This window comes from Ranitomeya variabilis, chromosome 3 (genome assembly GCF_051348905.1).
Source record: "Ranitomeya variabilis isolate aRanVar5 chromosome 3, aRanVar5.hap1, whole genome shotgun sequence".
Lineage (NCBI taxonomy): Eukaryota > Metazoa > Chordata > Amphibia > Anura > Dendrobatidae > Ranitomeya > Ranitomeya variabilis.
In genome coordinates, this window is record NC_135234.1 from 36,722,204 (window position 1) to 36,747,110 (window position 24,907).

At 44.6% G+C, this 24,907-nt stretch overlaps 1 protein-coding gene across 3 annotated transcripts in view; it reads right to left on the reverse strand.

Annotated features, from left to right (window-relative positions):
- Window positions 1-24,907, reverse strand: part of TIAM1 (TIAM Rac1 associated GEF 1) — a 263,811-nt gene that overhangs the window by 223,077 nt on the left and 15,827 nt on the right. For 2 of the 3 annotated variants that reach the window (XM_077293967.1, XM_077293963.1), the window contains exon 2: window positions 1,523-1,564. The exons of the other annotated variant lie outside the window; for it this stretch is intronic. The gene's annotated coding sequence lies outside the window, so the exon portion shown is untranslated. The remainder of the gene's footprint in view (window positions 1-1,522; window positions 1,565-24,907) is intronic. 3 annotated transcript variants of the gene reach the window in all.

The following is a 24,907-nucleotide window of genomic DNA, read 5'->3' on the forward strand; positions in this document are numbered from 1 at the left end:
TGGCAGGACCTGTACAGCTGTCCAACCTGCCACCTTCTTTGCACGGGCGGTTCTCCTGAGGTACAACAGAGCTGTGGACAGGCCGGCGTCACCACCTCCACTGACCTTACAACACCTCCAGATACAGTGGGAAGCAAGGCAGCTTCTTACTGCTCCAGACACCTGGAGTGCAGCCATTACTCATATACCGCATGCAGCCATATTCTTACTGACACATCCAAAATATATAGGAACTTTAAAAAAATGTCACATTGACCATTAAGCATAACTGAAAACTCATACAACACAATCTTTTTAGCAGCCACATGGACAATTTATTTGTCTGGAGAGTTTTCTGGACAAAAATTTATGTGAAGGGAGGGGGAAGATGTGAGCTGTGACATCACCTATTGTGAATGGTGGATCCTGTGTTAACACCTCTATATACAGTAGATAACACAGGATCCACAATAGGTGATATCACAGCTCACCTCCTCCTCCTGTACAATGACTGATAACACCTCTATATATTATATTACAATACTATTATTGGTTCTTGTTAGTAGATAGTCATTGTACTGGAGGAGGTGAGCTGTGCCATCACCTATTGTGAATGGTGGATCCTGTGTTGCCTACTGTATATAGAGGTTATCAGTCATTGTATAGGAGGAGGAAGTGAGCTGTGACATCACCTATTGTGAATGGTGGATCCTGTGTTATCTACTGTATATGGAGGTGTTATCAGTCATTGTACAGGAGGAGGTGAAGGTGAGCTGTGACATCATCTATAGTGAAACCAGAAAAGATTTGTTTGTGTGCTTTTTATCTAGCTACAGGAAATTTAAAAAGACTTGTAAAAAAAAAATATATATTTAAGTGTAAAATACAGATTTAAATACATTCATTTTAACAGCATCAGTTCGCAAAGAAAATTTTAAGACTCAAAAAAATTAAAATAAAATGGTCCTATTTTCTGTTGTCTATACGACGGGCGCACCTTGCAGTTTGAATAGTACAGGAGAAGTGATCCAGCACGCCACCTGAACTATCGGGCATCTCCTGGTCCTATAGCCCTCAGTGCCTGAAGTAATGTCCTGATGCCAGTGACGGGGCCCGCTCTGCACACTGCACAGATCGGCTCCGCGACATTACAACATTCTGGACCACGGCCAAAGAAAGTTCAACGCCGGCGCTGAAAAGTATTTCTCGGATACTTTAGAACTTGGCTAAATATTTAAAGAGCGCTCCGCTTATCCCTGCGATCATCTCTCGTTAGTAACTGAACAGAAATTCAACCCCTTATAAAAACCACTTTATCAGCGCCATTAATTACATTTTACTTGGTCTTTGATCACTAAACACGAATGGCTGCGGCTCCAGCCTAGACTCAGATATCGCCTTATATTAGCACGTAATAATGAGGTTACAGGTCCAACGTAAAGAGAAACGAACTACGGAAAAAACAAAGCCGACCGCCCCAGAGGGAAGAGCGAGACACCGGACCACCACTACATCGTCAGAATTTCATAAGATATTCACATACCCGTGGCCTGGACTCCATTACATCGTTCTGACATCACACCACCTACAAAAAAAGAAAGCAAACATGGTTAGGACATTTAGGTTAAATAAGGGATTTCTTTTTTTTTTTTTGTACGAGCCCTAACAGTTAGGGGCCATTCTAATAGCGTACGCATTGTCGCGGTGGGATGGCTTGTATGGGTTTTTTTGTTTTTTGTTTTTTTAATCAGAATGGTGTTAACCAAGTACATCATTTACTGGTGGAGAAAGTGAGGAACAGAGAATCAGACAAGTCAACAGCGGGAGGCTGGCGATCAGACAGTCAACAGCGGGAGGCTGGCGATCAGACTTGTACATGGATGATTAATGTCTGTGGAGGTAAAACCACTACACTTTTAGAGCAATTTGTAGCTTTGCTGTTGGATTGGACCAGACAGGCCAGCCATAACTTCCATGGGCAATGAGCAGGAGGCACCCATGACCCTATGGCCACTTCCAGATTATTGTACCTTGGACCAATTTTGGTACGTACCATTTACTACATACCAGGAACACACAACTAAAATCTCCCATCATTTACAACAGGTGTTTGAACATTTTTCCTGTCGAGTGCCATTTGGCCATTTTTAACATTTCATGGGCAGTACCCCCATTATTAAAATTAAAGGGGTATTACCATCTTCAAGAGCCTATTACACGCAGTTGGTGTAATAACGACATTAGCAAATATCTCCAATTAGAAATATAGTATAGTTCTTCTGATTCGCTATGTGACTTACTCATGTGCAGTGCAAGGTAGTAGTTTAGCTATCCATGGTTATGACCACTAACAACTAAGAGTAACAGTAAAAGTAAAAGCAAGAGAAAAAAAATAAATAAATAAAGTACCTGCTTGAATGTGGCGCACCCTGATCCAGTGCATGTAACCCAATTTCCATAATAAGGGGAAAAAATCTGCATCAAAAAACTCATCGCTTGAGCACAATGAAGGAAATGTAATTAGACTTATGTTTTTTTACAGTGCAGTTTATTGAGGGACTTGTAGTTCTCCTGAAAATAAAGTAAAGCCGTAGTGTGTTCTGACAGCGAAGAACAGGCAGAGCTGTGAGGACAAGCTGCAATCATGTAAGGAGAAGCAGATAAAGATGTCAGACATGTGCGCTCCGGCATAAAAGCGCAATGTGCATCTGGCCAGCCGGACAGAACGCCGCACTGTCTCATAAATTAATGAAAGACCAGATACAATTAGGAGCCGGCTGGGAGATCTGCTCCGGACAAGTTCCCTTTTGTGCCTTTAAAGTTCACATCTGAACACTGTGCCCCGACGTGAGGGTCTGCGGCCCAGTATCCCTCCTCAGCCAGCATCTTCTGGCCTTGGCCCCCGGACTTAGATGGGCTCTTACGTGAATAAATAACTGGCCGATGACGATGGTCTCTTGTAGCCACATAGTAAATATAGAAAAACTGACTGAACAGCCATCTAGTCTGAACTGGTGCATAACCAAAAAAGTCTTACACAGCAAATAGATAATGGCTGCACTCAAAGTTGAGTGCAGTCATTATCTATTTGCTCTTGTAGCCACAGTCATGGGTCACCGACAACGAGTCAGATCTGAGGGCCAAGTGCCGTCTGTCCTGCTGCCACCATTCTTGGGATCATACGATGCTGGGATATCCTTGTAATAGCAACTGATGCTCCAGCATCCACAAAACACCAACACTTCTGGGGCGCCACATCCCCTTTAATTACCCAATTGTTAGCTGTGAAGGTCCCAATGTGATTTAAAAAAAACAAAAAAAACCCCGACTTCCGAATAGGCAGCTTTTCAGCAGACCTGTGTGTTTCCATGACTACAGACTACAAACATGCCACCCGTAGTCTGATCCTGGAGTCCCTGAATTTTGTCAGGTCAGTAGACTGTAAGAAGTCAGTTCCTCTCCATTTTCTCAGGTTTTAGCAACTGAGGACTGTTGTCCGGACTCTTAGCCGCTCACAGTTGAGGCTTTGTCACAGCGCATCAGGGTCATTAGTATCCAGCAATGGGGAGACTTTAGCTGGAGCGGTGATTCTCTCAGAGGATTGCCAGTGGTGGAGGACAGGAGCCCGAGTCACTCCAGCTAGGAGTTATAGATTCCCAACAGCTGGAGCACCGCAGGATCTTCTACTCTGATAATCCTATTACTGAAGGCTGGGGCTCATTGCAGGCAGCAGCTAAGGCCCAGATAGTAGTCGTGGGCTCGATACCAGGGGAAACCAGAACACAAGAAGAAGAAAAGAGAATTATTTACATGTGCGGTCAATAGAAAGGACTGGCACAAGACTTATTCTCGCCAAAATCCAGTTGGCACTCACTACGGGTGGCAGAAAAGCGATACTGGCAGCTAAATAGGAAAGGGTTCTTCACAGTTACAGCAGTCAGAATGTGGAATGCCCGACCAGGAAAGGTAGTGATGGCAGATACAAAAATGGCTGGATGATTTCCCCATTACACAACATTGTGGGACATTGATAATCTAGTGATAAAGAATTTATAGTTGGTGGAGAAAGGTTGAAGGAAAAAAAAAAAAAAAACCCATGTCCATATTCCAGCTATGTAACTATAATACATTGATAGATTATAAAGTAAGAGCGTCTATTCATTGACCGCAAGCAGGGATCTTAGCAACGATGATTAATTGAAAAGCTGAGGAGACTATTTCCCGCCATCACACTAGATTCTGACACTGATGACACAGGATCTCGGGTGAAGTCTGTCCTCCCGGGACAGAGCGATGTATTACACGCTGCTTAGTCGCCTCTGCCGCGCTGCAGGTTTGGGCTTCTCCTCGGCGGCCTGTGAAGTGTCTGCACGTTTTTAATTATATTGCATTATGGAAACATGGCCAATAAAATCTAGGTCAGTCGCTGGCAGCCGGCTCAGCGCTCGGAGGAGGAGGAGGAAACTTGCCGCTACGCCTCAGTGCAGCTGATCCAGGACAATTCTTCATTTTCATAGACATTGTTCTGAGGAATGTTGTCCATTACGCGCTCCCACCGGGTGTCATTGTGCCCAACGTCGCTTGTCAACACTTCGTATATGAGACTGTACAGAAAGTCGCGAATAGGAGTATCCCCCCTCCCCAAAAAGGCACATCGTGACAATCCGTCCACAAAAATATTGTTTTATATCTATCTACCATACTAAGCTAAGGTGTAGTGATGAGAACGTGCTCAAATAAGGCATTATCCAAGAATGCTCGTGTGCTAACCGAGGGTCTTCGGCGGGTTCGAATAATAATATGCCCCCACGGCTGCTTGTCTCACGGCCTAACAAACAGACAGTCCCTGCATGTATTGCGGCTGTCGAACAAGATATGCCACCACAGACATGCATGTACTATTTGTTACAAAATGTATTGCCAGGAGTTGCCTGCGCTCACACTAATCATGCGCATGCTTATCATGCTCATGCATCACACCCACACCAAAGTGAAGCTGTACCAGCCATCACATTAGGGGTGGGGGGGTAATTAAAGGCTTGACCAAATATAAGAGGGTAATTTTTAAAGTTGATGATTTTGCACAGCCCCCAACTACGGTTATAAACACCCAAATGAATGTGGGCATAAAAAGAAAAATAAATAAGTAAAAAAGAAAAAAAAAATTGTCCCCCCCACACTTTAGACCTTGATAAATCCTGTAGCCAGCCGTCAATGGTACGGAGGTGCATGTGACCTTCAGTACAGCAGTCATACAGCAGGTGATCGGTAGATAGCTGCTCCCCGACAGCAGCCGTACATTTTTGTAATTCAAAGGCAAAAAAAGGCAAAGTTTGCATAAAGGCAACTGTTCTGTAGGCAAAAAGTGCAGAAAGACGTGGGGATGAAGGACTACCGCAGAAAAATAAATAAAAATAAGCTGTCACTCCAATATGTAAGTAAAAGCAATATACCGGCCCGTCAGGATCTTCTATTCTACGGAATCATGGTCGCCCATAAAACCAAATCAATTTACCCTAATGCCTTCCACAGCAAAATGACAGGAAGAAAATCCAAAAACGTGTGAGGCATCATTACTCTGTACACCAGGAAAGGTTCTCATGTCTCCTCACACTCCAAACAAGCAGAAAAAGTCAGGAGACACGAGGGCCGCGAGGCATCGACATCCGTCTTGTCTTGTGCGAGTCAGGGACGGTGAAGAAGAAAAAGAAAGAAAGAAAAAAAAAAAAAAAGAAAAAGTCAATCGATTTACATCTCCAACTAATCAATCCAGATTTCAGAAGAAGGATTTCCTATTGCCAACATACACCTCAGTGCAGAACGTCACATAAGGGGATTAGCAGAGGATTGCACTTTCTTGTAAAAGACCAAGATGTCCAAATACAAGACCTGTACGGGGCCCAGTCCCTAATTCACCCTTTATCCAGAACACTGCGGCCTTATTCATGCACTCCACGACAAGCAGTAACAGGAAGCCAAGGGCCGCTGCATTACTACATCTACCCTTTTGTATACTTTAATGTATTTTTAGCCTGTTTATGGTTTGCACCAAAAAAAAAAATATTTATATATATATATATATATATATATATATATATATATATATATATATATATATATATATATATATATATATATATATATTTAGTAATTTATTTATAGGTGTTAATTATTTCTCTGAAACTTCAATTAGGTTTTAAAAAGTTACAAACTTTTGCACAAATTTGTTCCCATACCTCCACCACTAAAGAGGCGCAAACACAGTAAAGGAACATTTTTAATTTTGCATAGAATTCAAACCACTCCAAGTGCTGTGAAACTGCAAAAAATTATAAAATAAATAATAAATAATACTCACCTCCTACCGCCACCATAGACACAGCAGTTGTCATCCATCTTTGCTTAGTGTCAAGCAGCCAGCATGTGACTCCAGCAGCCAGATCTGGGGCTTCAGAATCAAGTGCTGTACTACCGACATCGATACTAGTAATAATAAAAAAAAAAAAAGCCTGTGACCACAACAATCACTGACTGGCTGCAGCTATCATATGGAGAGCAAGGTTATGTGGCACACAGTCAATCTTGGAGCAAAAACTTTTAAATCTTTCTAAAAAAAGGTTACGTTTCGGCTTTAAAAAAAAAAAAATTAAAAATAAAAAAAACCCACCTTAGGTCCAGATTCGTCATGATCAGTGATTTTCTCACTGGTGTTGAGGAGGGGGCATATTGGAGTCAGACACTCCAGATTCATTTGACGAGTGGAGTGCGCGTTGTCACAAGTCTTAGCCTTTTCAAATTTACCCCAGAATTTTGGCTAAATTGCTTCAATCGGGGTCTCGGTGTGCACATAGTTTAATAGTATCATCGCCAGCAGTGCTTCAGTGGGAGAGGGAAGCGGTAAGTGGAGTATTTTAAAAAAAAAAATTCAAACAACTGTCTTTTTTTTTTCTTTCAATTCCAATTGCTATTAGTCCACTACCTAAAATGTAGACAAATCCTCAATAAACGTACAATGAAATATATATATATATCCTGGATAAGACCCCAGAGCTGCATTCACCATTCTGCTGGCCCAAACTGCACGCTCTCCAATGCTGTAGTTAGATGCAGCTTTGCCTCTGAAGCATTGGCGAATTACAGTAGCAATGAAGCTGGGCATATCCAGGGATCCATTCGGCTTCAGAGCTGCACTCCTTGCTTACAAGGTGGCCAGGAACCTGGGCAGCGAGTTGTAAAATAAAGAATGAAAACTCCCCAAGTGGATTTTTAACAAGTAGTAAATAGATTTTTTTTTCCACAAACAATTGTTTTAACATTTGTGAGTACAACCAACGTGATATGGATTATCAAAGTAAGTACACAACCCTCATCAGGTCCGGATAGAGATACTTTGCATGGTGAAATCTGGTAACAGATCGGCTTTAACAATGAAAAAGACAAAAGAATCAAGTGGAATGAAGGGGAATGATGAGAGTTCTAGAAACCCTTCAGCAGGTAGGAATAATCTGATGTATAAAGATGCAGTTCTGCCTCCATGCCCATTAGACAGAGGTGCCAACACCAGGAAGAAAAGAAGGCATCACACCAGAAGAACTACATGCCTGGCGAATCTCTCCTGGGGATAATTACATCTGCGAGGATACAAAGCCTAAAGAGAAAAAAGAACCAGCCCTAAATAGATGGAAGAACAGGAGAACAGGACCTACAAACAATCCCAGCAATTCTTCTATTACAGGTGGAGTTACAATGAATAACGGCAAAATAAAAAAAATACTCAAAATAAAACGATAAAATAATAATATGTACAGGTTCCAGCAGAGGATCAGTAAAATCCCAGACAAGTGACAGACCGGTTTAGCAGATGCTGCGCTACAAGTCCAGAGTCAATCGGGGGCCGTCACCCTTGTTTCCAAAGACCGTTTGACTCATGAGATTTTAAAGGAGGGGATTAAAGTTAATCTCCTCCTTTTACCACCATATGTTGGAATTCATTCCTTTCTTTATGTACCTTTTTTTTCTCCGTGGTTAGACATCCATATCTGTCACACAGAGCTCCAAATATTCCGCATAAAAACAATTAAAAAGGGGGTTGTCAGACTCCAAAACTCAATATACTGAATTTAGAAAGTTACCCTGATTTCCCAATATTAAGGCAGTTCTAGGTCTGGCATCTACGCGCTGGGAAACTCAAGAGTCTGGCTTAGCTATTGAAATAAGTCAGTCGGCCAGCCCCCTCCACATACAGCTCCAGTCATTACCAGACACAGCAAAGTCTCCGCTGTGTTGAGTGCCACAAGCTGCAAGGAGAGGGCCACAAGCAAGGATCGGCACAGATAAGATGTCAAAATCAAATACAAAAAGTATCGCTATATAGCGCCGAAAGAAAAATGGAGCACATACGCCACCAAAAGGATAATAAAACCCAAAACATTAAAGCAAAAATTATACACATAATACAAGCCATATATATTGGCACCGAAAGAGGGGGAATAAATGTGGAGACAGGCCGATACAGCAGAGGAGAAACCAGGGACAATGGAATAACCAGCAGCAAGTCAGATCATAACTCAGTAAAACAATTGTCTAAAAGTAAAGACAATAAAAAGGTGCAGAGAGGGCCGCTGGTATAACAGAGGCACCAAACTCCTAAGCACCCCACCGTTACTGCTGCTCACCCATTGTAGCTGGCATTGACCAAGTGTCTCCCTGCTGGCCCCTTGACGTGCGTTTCACGTAGATGCTTCTTCAAGAAGGGGAGCGTCTTATGCTGTATCCCGGGGGTTTAACCCCCGGAGCTTTTTTCAGTTCTGCATTTTCGTTTTTCGCTCCCCTCCTTCCCAGAGCCATAACTTTTTTATTTTTCCCCCATCAATATGGCCATGTGAGGGCTTATTTTTTGCGGGACAAGTTGTACTTTTGAGTGACACCATTAGTTTTACCATGTCATGTACTAGAAAACAGGAAAAAAAAATTCCAAGTGCGGTGAAATTGCAAAAAAAGTGTAATCCCACAGTTTTGTTTGGCTTTTTTGCTAGGTTCACTAAATGCTAAAACTGGCCTGGCATGATTCTGCAGGTCACTATGAGTTCATAGGCACCAAACATGTCTAGGTTTTTTTTTTTTTTATCCAAGCGGTGAAAATAAAATTCTAAACTTTGCTAAAGAAAAAAAAAAATTGCGCTATTTTCCAATACCCGTAACGTCTATTTTTCTATTTTTCATGATCTGGGGTCAGGTGAGGGCTTATTTTTCGCATGCCAAGCTGTCATTTTTAATGATACTATTTTGGTGCAGATACGTTCTTTTGATCGACCGTTATTGCATTGTAATGCAATGTTGCGGCGACCCGAAAAAAAAAAAAAAAAAAAAAAGTAATTCTGGCGTTTAATTATTTTTTTTTAATCACTACGCCGTTTAGCGATTAGTTTAATCTTTTTTTTTTTTATTGATAGTTCACTAAGCACTTATTAAATGCCGCTGTCAGAGTTTGACAGCGGCATTTAACTGGTTAATAGGCCCGGGAGGAGCACAATTCCACCCGCCGCTATTGCGGGCACAAGACAGCCGACATGTCCCGGCTTTGATGCGGTCTCACCGCCGAAGCCCACATCAAAGCAGGGGTGCTGCCATCGGATGTACTACTCCGTCACATGGCAGAAAGGAGTGAAATAGGTCAACCCCTAAATGCCGGTCCATGTGGCGCACACGTCCCGGACATTGTGCACTGGATGAGCCTCCTTTCCCCGTGACCGTCAGAGCGATGTGCGCATGCGGGCAAAAGTTCACCCAGTGACGTCAGTAGACATGCGCACATCGTATGATGGCCACAGACAAAGACAAGTGGTGCAGAGATCAAGGCGGGCGTGCGCACTGCGGCGGCCATCTTTAAGAAGACCAGTTTGATCTAACTGTCATAGTAACAGCTGGAGCACTCGCAGTGTCCTGAACTCCAGAGGACATCTCCAGACCGATCTCCGGTACCGGGCAGGAGATAACCAGGCAGCAGATGGTGCTGGACGAGCACAACTCAGAATTCCACTTCAGGGAGAGGCTCCTTGTTAGAGCAGACAAACAATTCGCATGAGACTGACCCCCGCCTCATCACCATCTGTTAAATATTTTCATAGAGCAGGAAAAAAAAAAAAAATACCCAACATGTTCTGCTTTAAAGCCAGAGGTGATAAAGACAAACAAAAAAAAAAATGCCATTAAATTGGCCACATGTCCATCTCGGCGACAATCATCATGTGCCATTAGCGGTACAAAAACATGATGAGACTGGTGCCGGCGGCACACTGGGACCATACTGGTTTCACCGCCGGTACTCCCCAGCAATCACTGAGCAACACTTTGTAGAAACTCTTCATCTCCAGTTAAAAGTGAACGATCATTCACTGTGCCATTGTGGGGGCAATTTAAGAATTAATTTTTAAATAAGGATTACATAAATGTAAGAACACACATTTGGTCCAAGGAAACCACATATACAATTTTGCACGAAATCTAAGGACTGCCATTGACAGATATGGGTAGAGGTGGATGGCAAACTCACTTCTACTGCCCCGTGCCAGGCAGCTGCTGCCAAGCCAAACAATATAATGGGAGGCATAGATACTCAGAACAAGAACATAGTTTTGCCTCCATACAAGTCACTAGTGCGGCCACAGTTACCGGTAGATATTTGGTACAAGTTTGGAGTACGGTGTAAAAGGAGGATGGAAGTAGCCGAACTAGAGCGGGCGCAGAGAAGAGCGATCAATGGAATCGGAGGACTGCAGAAGACGGGGTATCAAACTTGGGGTTATTCAGTCTGAAAAAAACTAAAGCTTTGGGTCAATCTTATTACATACACTTAACCCTTTAATAAAAAGACAAGGGTGCTCCGAGCAGCCAGGCTACCGATCCTTTACTGCCCAAAGCAGCCAGGCTACCAATCCTTTCCTGCCCCGAGCAGACTGTGGAGATCTCTTGCACACACGGAGGACCACACTAAACACAAAAGGAATAGATGCCATTCTTTAAATATGATACCACAGGTTATGGATATTGGATTTCTGTAGATATGTGGATCCTAGGACTTCCATTGATAGGCTCTCTAAGCGAATGCGGCAGCTCGTACAGGTCAGGAGACCCAATGTATGAAGAAATCGAATCCATTTAAAGGGTTGACACTTAATCTGCTGTGCTCCTGAGGATGGGGTCCATCTTATTACAGCAACCAGAGGACAAGCCCATCAGTAACCCCAGCACTTCTCATCATGGGCTTTCTGTAATATCACAAGCCTCCCTTCCCAATATACAGTCTAATTTTTGCAGCTCTCTTCCAGATAACCAGTAACATGTGACAGACAGGGAGGAATCGTGCGCCTTTTTCTTCCAAGTAACAGTGATTATTTCTACATTTAATGCCACCCTCGTCCTATTTATAGCAACCACTCATTTTCCAGAGAAGAAAAGAAAAATTAGACATTTCAAGGGAAAAAAATATGGTTACCGACACAGAATTAGCATGCAGATTGCCCAGAACTTCTGCTCTAGTCAACAACATCATGTGCCGTCCCTGGGGGGGGGGGGGGGGGGGGGGGAAACGGAATTATGTCTGGGGTCAACAGACCTTCAGGTTCAATTCCAAGAGTGGCACAATGTCTCATTATGCAGAGAAGCCCGTGGCTCTTCACATTAGCTTATAAATTACTATACTGGAAACTGGGCTCAACCCAAAATTTGAGAGCCCCGGGTGGCTACACTGAAGAGTCATAATATTAAAACCACTTGACTAACACTGTAGGTTCCATTGTAGAGCGTGGAGACATGTCCTCCATGAGCCCTGCGTACTCATGACAGGCACAGGTTCAGTACGGTACTTATTCTTCCTTAGACCACTTGTGGTAGGTACTAACCATTGCATATGGATGGAGAACACCTCAAAACACCTGCAGATTTGGAAGAGATCTCGCCCAGTCTGGCCATCGCAATTTGGCCCTTGTCAAGAATCTCTGATTCTCACTTACTCATTTTTCCTGCTTCCATGTGAACGCCCACAACACTTGCCACCTCACATTTCCCACCCAGTGACCGCTACCATTATAACTAGATCTTTCATTTTAATCATGGCCCCAGTCAGCGGATGAAACATTGGTGGCACGAAGATCAGCCCGAGTGCCTGTGAGGTAACCTGCCACCAGTCAGCAGGTGAAACATTGGTGGCACGAAGATCAGCCCGAGTGCCTGTGAGGTAACCTGCCACCAGTCAGCAGGTGAAACATTGGTGGCACGAAGATCAGCCCGAGTGCCTGTGAGGTAACCTGCCAGTCAGCGGATGAAACATTGGTGGCACGCAGATCAGCCCGAGTGCCTGTGAGGTAACCTGCCACCAGTCAGCGGATGAAACACTGGTGGCACGAAGATCAGCCCGAGTGGCTGTGAGGTAACCTGCTCTTCAGTTGTAAGAATCGGAAGCTCATTAACATCTGCCAGCCTTTGGCTACAACGCATCTGAAAAATGATCCCAGCTACATATTAGCCTGGGTTTTGGCTGTAGAGCGTGAATGCAGCCAAAATATTCAAGACATCGTTCCATAATCTCCAATATGGTCACGATAGCAAAAAAAGTAGTTTAGTGCAGCCTCAGCTTATCAGGTCAAAGATAATTCTCTTACGCAAAAGACAGTCTGAGCTTGGGCAGAGCGTCAGTTCGGGCAACTTTTTTTTTTTTTTTTTAAAATCACAGTCTGACAGACCAAAAACAACAAGTGTCCAATTTTTTCACAGACAGAATTTGAGGCAAGTTTTATCAAATACTCAGGTCAAACTAACCTATGACTTTGTGCAAGCCACTCAGTCAGCAAAAATACACAAACATGAAAAACCGCAGCGAGAGCCACAGCTAGGACTCGCACTAACGTGTGATCGAGCCCCAAGCGTCCAAGCGTGTGGGTCATGTCCTGTTGACGGTGAAGGGAATGGTAAGACTCGTGTCCATTCAGGCATTTCCAAGATGAATAACGGGGGCACGCACAAGGCAGTATTCGAAGTAACGAAGCGCCAAACCTGTGGAATATAAACAACATACGAGACAATAGACGGCAGCGGCCGTTCTTGGTACTGTAGCGTAGAGCTGCTCCGGGAAAACAATGTGGTGGTGGCGGTCCCTTCATTCAGCTGATTGATGGGATAAACATTTTGATATGACTGATCATTAATATAGAATGGTAGAGTTGGAAGGGATCTCCAGGGTCATCGTGTCCAGCCCCCCGCTCAATGTAGGAGTCACTAAACCATCTCAGACAGATGCCTGTCCAGCCTCTGTTTGAAGACTTCCATTGAAGGAGAACTCACCACCTCTCGTGAGAGCCTGTCATTGATCACCCTCACTGTCAAAGTTTTTTTTTCTAATACCTGATCTATAACAAGCCTCTGGAAACCTTTTCTGACTTGTATTTATCTGAATTCTATTGGGGGGGGGGGGGGGGGGGGAGGAGTGATATTAGTCTGTGCCGGGGTTCAACAATCACGCTGAACGCTCATCTTCCAAGAAATATTCCTACTGTACTCAGAGGTCCTCAACTGTCCAAAATCAATGATCGCCTGTCATCAGGAAGGAAGGGGACGGCCCGAGCTCACCTCAACTACTACAACACTCAGGAGTCAATAAATCAGGATGATGTCTCTACGTGAGGTTGTCCTTTCAGTCAACATATGAAGCCCGTTCTCATTTATTGCCCAAGAATAGTTCCTAATTTTAATTCCGCAGCTAGATAGATATCATAGGCCATGTTCTCTCGTTTTTTTGTATCATAGCCATGTTCACTTGTCGCTTTTGTCTTATGCAAATTAAAAATGCATTTTACAGTATCAAGGCACTGAATTACAGTTTGAGCCACATCCCCTTAATGAAGCATTTATTTTTATTAATTTTTATAAGTCGCTGTTTTAATCAGCAGCTGATTATCACTAGATGTTCTGCCCTATCGTATAACCCTACCTCCACTACAGATAGACAGCTTTCTGCCTATGCACAGTGTACACAAGTAGCTGCCAGTCAGTGGTGTGGCCGGGGTTATACAGAGCTCAGCATTGGGAGAACTGCTAGACCTGCAGCAGAGAAAGCAGGAATTCTCTCAAAACTACAGCAAGCAGCCTAGTAAGTGACACATTGCTGGAATCAGAGTCTCCGCCTCTACATTATGCTGCTCTCAGATTACCGGTATACAAAATCCTGGTAACAGCTTCCCTTCATAGTGTTTCTGTCAATCACTTCACAATGCATAATTTCTCCAGACAGCCCCCTATAAGTACAGCATGCCATCCCCCACCACTGAGATCTCGTTACTGCATGACCTTCTGCTAATAAGAGACAAGCAGCAGACATTAATGAGCCAGAGGACAATTGTGAGAGGCAGAGGACACCATCCTGCGGTCAAGTGGCTAATTCTTCCATCCTCACAGTGCACATAAATACATCCGCACTCCGCTTTCAAGATTTCTTACCGCACAATGGTAAGAAGTAGTGTGTGGGCTCCGGTGTAATTACAGTGCTCTGAAGTATCATCGTTATGGTAATTAGTACTCCCACTGAATGCCATTTATTTGCTCAGCTTGTTTATTACTGCTTCTCACAGCCTGTTAAAGGGGAAATATCGCCAAAGGGTCTTCACATACTGTTCAGTCATGTCATATTACTCACGCAGTTCCCCAAAAACTGGCAAAGAAAACTGCAGGATTCTGCTGCATATACACCCAAAAACAAGGCGTTCAGCAACGAGTTCATAGCAGTCACAGCAATAAACTGCAATGTCTGCACCCAGTGAGCTTCCACAGGGCCCCCAAACCACCACCATGTATTCAGCAGAAGCCAAAAAACTAATTGTAGAACTGCTGTGACAATGGTAATTAGTGGGTGACGAGCCGTGGGGAAGTAGTGTTCCCCAGACCAGTCATCCCCACTAATCTTGACAACTGATATGTTCTGCAAGAGCGGTTTGTTTTTTGGAAGCCTTCCATAGCCCACCCAATAGATATAAGGCCACCCTATAGTGATATGTTGTACACTGTCCCCCACCCCAAACAGCTGAACTCTTGGGGGGGGTTGGGTGAGATGCTGGATGTCCCCCTTATCCACAACCTGAAAGCTTTGGGCATACAAGTAGAATACTACAGTGTGTGCAACACATAGCAACATGAAATGAAGAGTCAGATTTAAAAGCCAGCCCCTCAGATGGAGCATAAGGTGGATTCTTTCTGGAAGTTGTAGTCAGAAAGGGTGCAGCCATCTTCAGGCTGGCCAGTACACCAGGAGACGTGGAGGGGGCCATAGGAGGACAACAACCCAGCAGCAGGACCTTCAACCTCCACCTTTGTGCAAGGAGGAACAGGAGGAGCACTGCCAGAGCCCTGCAAAATGACCTCCAGAAGCCACAAATGTGCATGTGTCCGCACAAAAGGTCAGAAACAGACTCCATGAGGATGGTCTGAGTGCCCGACGTCCACAGATGGGAGTTGTGCTCACAGCCCAACACCGTGCAGGATGCTTGGCATTAGCCACAGAACATCAGGATTGGCAAATTTGCCACTGGCGTCCTGTGTTCTTCACAGATGAAAGCAAGTTCACACTGAGCACATGTGACAGACGTGACAGGGTCTGGAGATGTCGTGGAGAGCGATCTGCTGCCTGCAATATCCTTCAGCATGACCGGTTTGGCAGTGGGTCAGTAATGGTGTGGAGTGGCATTTCTCTGGAGGGCCGCACAGCCCTACATGTGCTCACCAGAGGTAGCCTGACTGCCATTAGGTACCGAGATGAGATCCTCAGACCCCTTGTGAGAACATATGCTGGTGCGGTTGGCCCTGGGTTCCTCTTAATGCAGGACAATGCCAGACCTCATGTGGCTGGAGTGTGTCAGCGGTTCCTGCAAGATGAAGGCATTGAACCTATGGACTTTCCTGCCCGTTCCCCAGACCTGAATCCGATTGAGCACATCTGGGACATCATGTCTCCCTCCATCCACCAACGTCACATTGCACCACAAACTGGGTTGGCGGATGCTTTAATCCAGGTCTGGGAGGAGATCCCTCAGGAAACCATCCGCCGCCTCATCAGGAGCATGCCCAGGCGTTGTACAGTAAGGAGGTCATACACGCACGTGGAGGCCACACACAATACTGAGCATCTTTTCCTTGTCATGAAACTGGAATATTTCATTCAGATATATCTAGGATGTGGTATTTTAGTGTTCCCTTTATTTTTTTGAGCAGTGTATTATTAGCAAATACCTCTAATTAGAAATGATGTATAGTTTTTCTGATTCACGATGTCTCTTTCCTCATGTGCAGGCACTGCAAGACCTTCGGTATCCATGGTTGTGACCACTAGAAACCAGCTAACCTTCACTATATATCAGTGGTCGTAACCATGGATACCTATGGTCCTGCAATGCCTGCAAAAGAGGAAAGACATAGCGAATCAGAAGAACTATACTACATTTCTAATTTCAGGCATTTACTAATATTACATCTACTGCATATATTGGGATAGGATCTTGGAGATGGGAATACCCTTTAAATTTGACCCAGTTTATGATGTAAAAAAGGTAAATTTCTGAAAGAGGGTCAAGTTTGCATGTAGCTGAACAGCGGGCCCAGAGAGTCAGTGTTACTGGTGGGCCTCAGTACAAAGGCTGCATGGGTCACACCAATTTCCAAAGAGCCATGAGGTTACCCAACAGGAGTAATCGTGAATTCAGTAGACATCTCGGTACCAGTCATGGTCCACAGGTCCCAGCTGAAGGCCAGCGGCCATAATTCCAATATGGTAACTTACAGGAAGGATCTCGTCAGTCATCATGTAGTAGGCTGTATTTTCTTTTTTCCTCGGCCACTTGGAGCCTTTTCTGGCTCATGTCTCCCATTGGTGGGTTTTAGGAGAGGGGTGAGGGGGAAACACCTACACCACAGAGGATTCCCCCATGGAGGTGCAGGACCACCATAATATTGACCAAAGTACGAGAGATGTGCACTAGTTATAATCACAGGTGCGAAAAGTAATGAGGTCGCCTAGTATTCAGACATTTTTTGTAAAAGTTTATTATGTAGAATTGATCTCTGGATGGATTGCGAAGTATTCGTTATACTGTGATTTTATTTTTTATTTTTTGCCATAACATCCTGGGAACAAACGCCTGGAACAAAGAATGAAATATGAGCAAGCGTCTCATCAGATTGTGTTCTGGCAGCGAAGTAAAACCACACACAGATACATTCTAATCATCCATAAAACGAGGCAGAATAAAGTGAAGCTAAATTACTCCACTTGTTCCCAGCCAATGGCGCTAATTTATCTGAGGAAGAGACTAGCGAGCCCTTAAGGGTGATCTATAAGACCATCTGTTTCAATTACGAAGCCGCCAACCTTACGACCCTTATTTCGGCCAAGAATTACTCAGCGCGGCAGCAGCGAAGTATCAGCCAGAACCAAGGTGCATCTCAAGGTTACGACTAATGTGTGATTCAGCAACTCAGATTTAAAAAAAAAAAAAAAAAAAACACACAAAAACATTGTACATGAGGAGCAAGGTCATCGGATGCAGCGTTTTACTGCCGAGAAACAAAATGATCCACCAGTAATATTGAGGATAAAGCCGACCAGAATCCTAAAGATTGTTGTACACGATCCGAACAATTTTCTGATGGTTTAAATTTTAAGGTCTATAAACCATTAGTTGTTCAGGAATAGACGTAGAGTTGAAAGCTCATGCATTAGAATTCATACTGATTGTGGAGGGTCCGGCTTCTAAACCCCCCCTATCGCCTGTGCTTTGGGGAAATAAAGAATTGTAGCAGTCAAGAGACTGCCTGCTGGGAGCCGCAGACTGCCTGCTGGGAGCCGCAGACTGCCTGCTGGGAGCCGCAGACTGCCTGCTGGGAGCCGCAGACTGCCTGCTGGGAGCCGCAGACTGCCTGCTGGGAGCCGCAGACTGCCTGCTGGGAGCCGCAGACTGCCTGCTGGGAGCCGCAGACTGCCTGCTGGGAGCCGCAGACTGCCTGCTGGGAGCCGCAGACTGCCTGCTGGGAGCCGCAGACTGCCTGCTGGGAGCCAGTCAGTGGCCTCTTTACAGGAAGTGGGGGGGGGGGGGCTGGCTTCTCCACTCCCACTTGCCAGTCTTTTATACCGGCACATCAGACAGGCAGACTCAGATCAGTACAGTCAAGCCATTGGGCAGTACCAGGTGCAATGCATGTTGAAAGTGTGGGATTGGAAGTTCCTGCACCTATGGTGCTTGCAGAATACTTAATATGAATCATCCAAATAAATATACTGCAAATTACGGAGCTTAAGAATCAGAAGAGCTCATGAATATATTAGACTGGTATGTTGGCTGTTGGGTACAAGGGTAGCTAAAACATAGAAACTTGATAACCCATAATTGTGGCGATAAACTGTGAATCCACCTAGAGCTGCAACTTTGTGAACTCTGTATAAATGCTCATTTTTTTGTATCCTGAGGGTTTGATTTCATGCTAGAATAGACGGGGCGCCATTACTACTTCCTCCTGACAGTGGCGGACATTGCTCGTCACTCCTCCTTTTAACAGCCGGCATTTAATTAGCAAACACTAATGCAGGTGTATCCAAAACACAGAGCGGAAGCCAGAAGGATCCTGCACATCAGACCTCGCTTGTGGCGACCATCTGCCAACGGCCTCCGCAGAAGTATGCAAACACAGAGTTTCCCTAGGTCAATAGGAAAATCCCCAGCAGCGCAGAACGTTCGGCGCCCATCACTGGGCTTCTGCAAAACACATAGCATTATCGATAGTACGGCACAGTGTGAATGGGAACTAGGGAAGAGAATGACGGAACCTCAGAAAAGATGTAAATAGTAAGCAATATAAAAGCCACCAGCAGAGCAGGAGTTTATCTCCATTACCCCATTTGGACTGTGCTTAAATTGATAAAAATTAATCATTTCACACATTGATCTTATAGAAAAGCTGCAGGAGACCAGGGAAGGGAGCGCCTTAAAGTCATTGTGTACAGCAAATTTTGGGGTCACGTCACCCATAAAAGAGGGTTGTGATAAGCGTTAGGGTTTTCCATGATACAGCGAGCAGCTGCAGACCATCGGCAGGAGAGATTATTCTGGAGACCGATACACATAAACCAGCATAACGGCTTCTGCGCTTTACAGCTACATATAAAAGCCTCCACTATCGGGAACTACACAGGGCGGAGGAACTTTGTATGGGATCTCAGATCTGAAAGGTTATCGTCAGCACCATCATTTATTTGGTACCATCCTGGGAGATAATTGCTATGACCATCACTTTCTGAAGTGTCAAAATGGTGCCGGGGAAGAAGTGTCACCCCTTCAATATCAGAAGCAACAGAAGTGGCGACCCTATGGGAGCAGAAGCAGCATCCGCCACCCTATGAGAGCAGGGCCCTATGAAAGCCGAAGTAGTAACTCAGCAGAAGCAGCAGCCACAGAAGTGGTACCCCAATGGGAGCAAAAACAGCAGCCGACGCAGAAGTGTCGCCCCTCAGACCAGAAGCTGCCGCAGAGGTGGCTACAAAGCAGAAGTGGTGCCCCCACGAGAGCCACCGCCTGGGTAGTGCCATGAGAAGGGGCAGAAAAATCCCCCAGCGCTCAAAATGGGTGAGCACTTTGTAAGGGAGTTTTCTAAGCTTAGTTGACTATAGGCACCGATCATACTTGTTAATGCCCTTTGTGTGACAAATCTCAGTTTTGCCCCCACCTCCCAAAAACATCTGCTGGTCCCATGCTGTTCATTATCGTGTTCTTCCCACACAAATGATGAAAGGGACGTGGCACAAAAATGACTGTTCAAACCAAGCCCAGGCGCTCCGTGCACTCTTGCATTTGCCGAACAGTTCTGAGCATCTTCCGCACATTAGTTTTCCACTTCGATCTGAATGTACAGGAGAGAAAGGGCAGAGATACCAAAGAAGAGGAGTCAGAAATAAGGGGAAGAGTTGGCAGAAGGTGCACAGAACTGTAACCGTGTCACGGGAAAGCAGAGTGCCTGTGCTTGGTTTGGACAGTCCAAGTAAAATGCTACGGACAGACATAAGTGCGAGCAGCGATTACAATGGTGACAGCTGTTACTGACATTCCCAGTACTGAAAAACCACAAGGCTGCATTGAGCGTCAGTGGCGGCTCTGCTTCAGCCGGGTACCCAGCCTGGCAGCAGTAACAATCACATTTTCCCAAAATTAAAACCTTATCGGAAAAGGAGAAATACTGGAATGGGTTAAAAATAGCCATTTATTAATGCAAAAAAAAAAAACAAAAAAAAACCTTGGCACACTTAATAAAGCAGAATAACTAGTCAGAGCACAACTCCGCTCACCTTGAGAGCATATGATTATTTCATGTACATACTCCATAACAGCGCCGGGTGTGCGAGCCCAGCCGTGGCAGCGCAAATCCCCAAATAACAACAATAAAAAAAAGGTTGGGATATTATGACCCGGGGCAAAGTCTGGATTTGCTCATCTCTCGAGCATTGGTAATTACATCGGACATCAGCGCGGGTCCTTTATGACAGGCTGCTCGTCTTTCCAGAACAATATGGTCAATAGGCAACATCTGATGTAGTTTTTAACTGGATCAATATTTAAAAAAAAAATAAAAAATAACCAAAACTATTCTTTAGTCTTGTAGAGTATGTAAATGAAAGTGCACTGCATGATCCCCTGATGGGTTTGGGTTTAGTGACCCCTACGCCTCTTGCCAGGATATAGTGCCTCCTTCAGGCACTGCATGGGGAGCACCTCAGCAGTAAGGCTATGTGCACACGTATTCTGGTCCACTGCGGATTTACCACGGTTTTTCTGCGGTTTTACAACTGCGGTTTTCCATAGGGGCAGCTGTAAAATCGCTGTGGAATCAGCAGAAAGAAGTGACATGCTGCGGAATGTAAACCGCTGCGTTTCCGCATGTTTTTTCCCGCAGCACGTGCACAGCGTTTTTTGTTTCCCATAGGTTTACATTGAACTGTAAACTCATGGGAAACGGCTGCGGATGCGTAGCGTTTTCCGCATCGTGTGCACATACCCTTACACATCACGAGCGCGCACAGAACATTATTCTACAGAATGAAGGCGCGCACACAGGGGTGAGTTTTTTTTCCTATTCTACCATTTCAGCTGCATAGATACCAAAATGTAGCTTTTTGGAGTACAGATGATGGCAGCGATGGGTCAGCACCTGTGTCTCACTAACTGGAGAAAAGCACAACACAGAAGGAAGAGACAGGCACCGACTCATCTGTACTCCAAATGAGTGCATCCTGATATCTATGCAACTGAAAAAATAGACGGGGAAATATAAAAAAAAAAAAAAAAAGAAAAAAAAAAAAGTTACTCTTTAAATGCATGTAATTGGAACATAAACTTTTGCAATTGGTATTCATTAAAAAAAAAAAAAAACACACAGTTGGTCTTCTAAATTCTCTGTGTTGATCCGCCAATTGACGACTGTAGAATGAGTTAACAGAGAAACTGTCAGTGAGCTCAATCCAAGAGGAGAATCTTACTCCTAGGTTAAGTGAACACTTCGTCTCACAATGTATACTGTACCGTTTATTTATACCATGTACTGTTGTCCTTCATCTGCATACCGTTTCTGTCTGCCAAAACACAGCAAAGAAGTACACCATGCAGAGTGCATTTCTCCTGAAAACCTCTGGGGCTAAACTCACATGCAGAGGGGGGTTTTTTTTGTTCATTTTTTTCTGCAGCCAAAACCTGTTCTCTTAGCTGCGTTCATAACACCCGTCCTGCATCGGTTTTGTGCAAAGATCACATATGCCTTGTCCACAGTACATGTTTAATAAAGTTACATTTTATTCACTTAAAAAAATTTTTATATATATATACACACACGCATACACACACACACACACACACACACAGCTCAAAAAAATAAAAGGAACACTAGAATACCACATCCTAGGTATCACTGAATGAAATATTCCAGTTGCAAATTTTTTTATTCAGTGCATAGTGGAATGTCTTCAGAATAAAATAATCATCAATGTAAGTCACAAGTAATATCCCATGAAGATCTGGATTTGGAACGATACTCAAAATCAAAGTGGAAAATCAAATTACAGGCTGATCCAACTTCAGTGGAAATGCCTCATGACAAGGAAATGATGCTCAGTAGTGTGCGTGGCCTCTACGCGCCTGTATGACCTCCCTACAACCCCTGGGCATGCTCCTGATGAGGCGGCGGATGGTCTCCTGAGGGATCTCCTCCCAGACCTGGACTAAAGCATCCGCCAACTCCTGGACAGTCTGTGGTGCAACATGACGCTGGTGGGTGGAGCGAACCCTTTATTGAGGGTGTCTGGATAATTGCCAATAATTTCCATCTGTTGTCTATTCCATTAGCACAACAGCATGTGAAGTTGATTGTCAGGCTAAGTTCACACGTTGCAGAATTGCCGCGGAAATTTCCGCGGCAATTCTGCGCCTCCTGCCGCGGGTATATCGCATGCAGAATTAGCATGCATATACCCGCAGAAAACTAGCGTTTTGCAAGCATAATTAGCTTGCAGAATACTAGAGTTTTCCAAGCGATCTGTAGCATCGCTTGGAAAACTGACTGACAGGTTGGTCACACTTGTCAAACATAGTGTTTGACAAGTGTGACCAACTTTTTACTATAGATGCTGCCTATGCCGCATCTATAGTAAAAGATAGAATGTTTAAAAATAATAAAAAAAATAAAAAACATGGTTATACTCACCTGCAGACCTCAGCGGCGTCCGTTCCTATAGCTGTTGTGCGGTGAAGGGCCTGTGATGACGTCACGGTCTTGTGATTGGTCACGTGACCGGTCACATGCGGTCTCGCGACCAATCACAAGACCGTGACGTCATCGCAGGTCCTTCACTGCCCAGCAGCTATAGGAACCGAAGCGGCAGCGTGCAGCGGAGAGGCCGGAAGACTGCGGGGGACATCGAGGGTGAGTATATCGCTATTTTTTATTTTAATTCTTTTATTTTTTACCAATTATATGGTGCCCAGTGGGTGGAGGAGAGTCTCTCCTCCTCCACCCTGGGTACCAACCGCATATAATCTGCTTGCTTCCCGCATGGTGAGCACAGCCCCGTGCGGGAAGTAAGCAGATCAATGCACTCCTATGGCTGCAGAATCGCCGCGATTCCGCAATTTTAATGAACATGCTGCGTTTTTTTCTGGAATGTGATTCCGCTCAGGAAAAAAATGTAGCATGTGCACAAAAAATGCGGAATGCATTCTGTTACATAGGATGCTTAATGGTAGCGTTTTTTTCGCGGTTTTATAGCATTTTTATAGCGAAAAACCGCGAAAAAAACGCGAAAAATATGCTACGTGTGCACACAGCCTCAGTGTTGCTTCCTAAGTGGACAGTTTGATTTCACAGAAGTTTGATTAAGATGGAGTCAGATTCTGTTGTTTAAGTGTTCCCTTTAATGAGCAGTGTATTTCCTCCGCTTTTTCTCTTTGGTTTTTTTATTATTGGTAAAAAAAAAAAAGCTGCAAAAACATTAAGGCCATGTTCACACTTTGCGGTTTTTACCGCGGATCCGCAGCGTTTCTACAGCTGCGGGTCCGCAGCAGTTTCCATTGCGTCTACATTTACATGTAAACCCTATGGAAACCGCAATCCGCAGTGCACATGCTGCGGGAAAAACCGTGCAGAAACGCAGTGGTTTACAACCCGCAGCATGTCACTTCTTTGTGCAGAATCGCTGCGATTCTGCACCCATAGGGATGCACTGATCCGCTAACTTCCCGCATGGGGCTGTGCCCACGATGCGGGAAGTAAGCGGATAATGTGCAGATGGTACCCGGGGTGGAGGAGAGTAGACTCTCCTCCAGGCCCTGGGAACCATATTTGTGTGTAAAAAAAAGAATTAAAATAAAAAATAATGATATACTCACCTCTCAGCGCTGCACGCGGCCGTCCGGTCGCTGGGTTGCTGGTCACATGACCGTGATGACACCGCGGTCACATGACCGTGACGTCACGAAGGTCCTTCTCGCACAGCATCTTTGGAACCGGACCGGCAGCGCCGAGGAGATCGGGACGTCAGAGGGTGAGTATACTAACCATTTTTTATTATTTTTAACATTACTATTGATGCTGCATATGCAGCATCAATAGTATAGGAGTTAACCCGCAGCGGAAACCGCAAAACTAACCGCGATAAATCTGCAGGGATAACCGCAGCAGTTTTGCCCTGCAGATTTATCAAATCCGCTGCGGGAGAACCCGCAGAGGGACGCCGCAAAGTGTGCACATAGCCTAAGAATTTAACAGCTTTTACTTTGCATAAAAAGATAACATTTAAAAAAGCTGCATGTGAACATAGCCAAAAAGTCTTCAAAACCACACAGATGGGAAAACTCCCCAAAAAAGGAGCTTTTTCTGACGTGGTTTCCACGGATCATAAAAAAAACCCTCCGTGTGCACATACCCGAAAAGGCCATTTGGAGGCGCCTCCATACAACCCCACACGGGCACATACTGAGGCACAAGGATTCCTAGACCTCATCTCACACCATCGATTCTCCGCCACAGATCTGGAAGGACGATTACGCAGATCATTGTACGCAGTTTTCTCCAGCAGTCCCATAGAGAATCAATGGCGTGTAATATGGAGCAGCAAATATTCAGTAATCAGTGGGGGGCCAGCAATTGGATGCCCAGAAAGTTAACACTTAACCTTTAAAATTTGCCACAACCCCTTTAAGGCAGATGTTTCATATACACAGGCATTTCCGGCGTTTATACTCTGCAGTATCTGATTGTGATGCATATGGGGTCTTAATTAAGCATTCCTATATCATTGAATACCCGGGGGGGGGGGGGGATTTTCTAGACTTGTCCACCAAGCAATGCAGTCCTACTG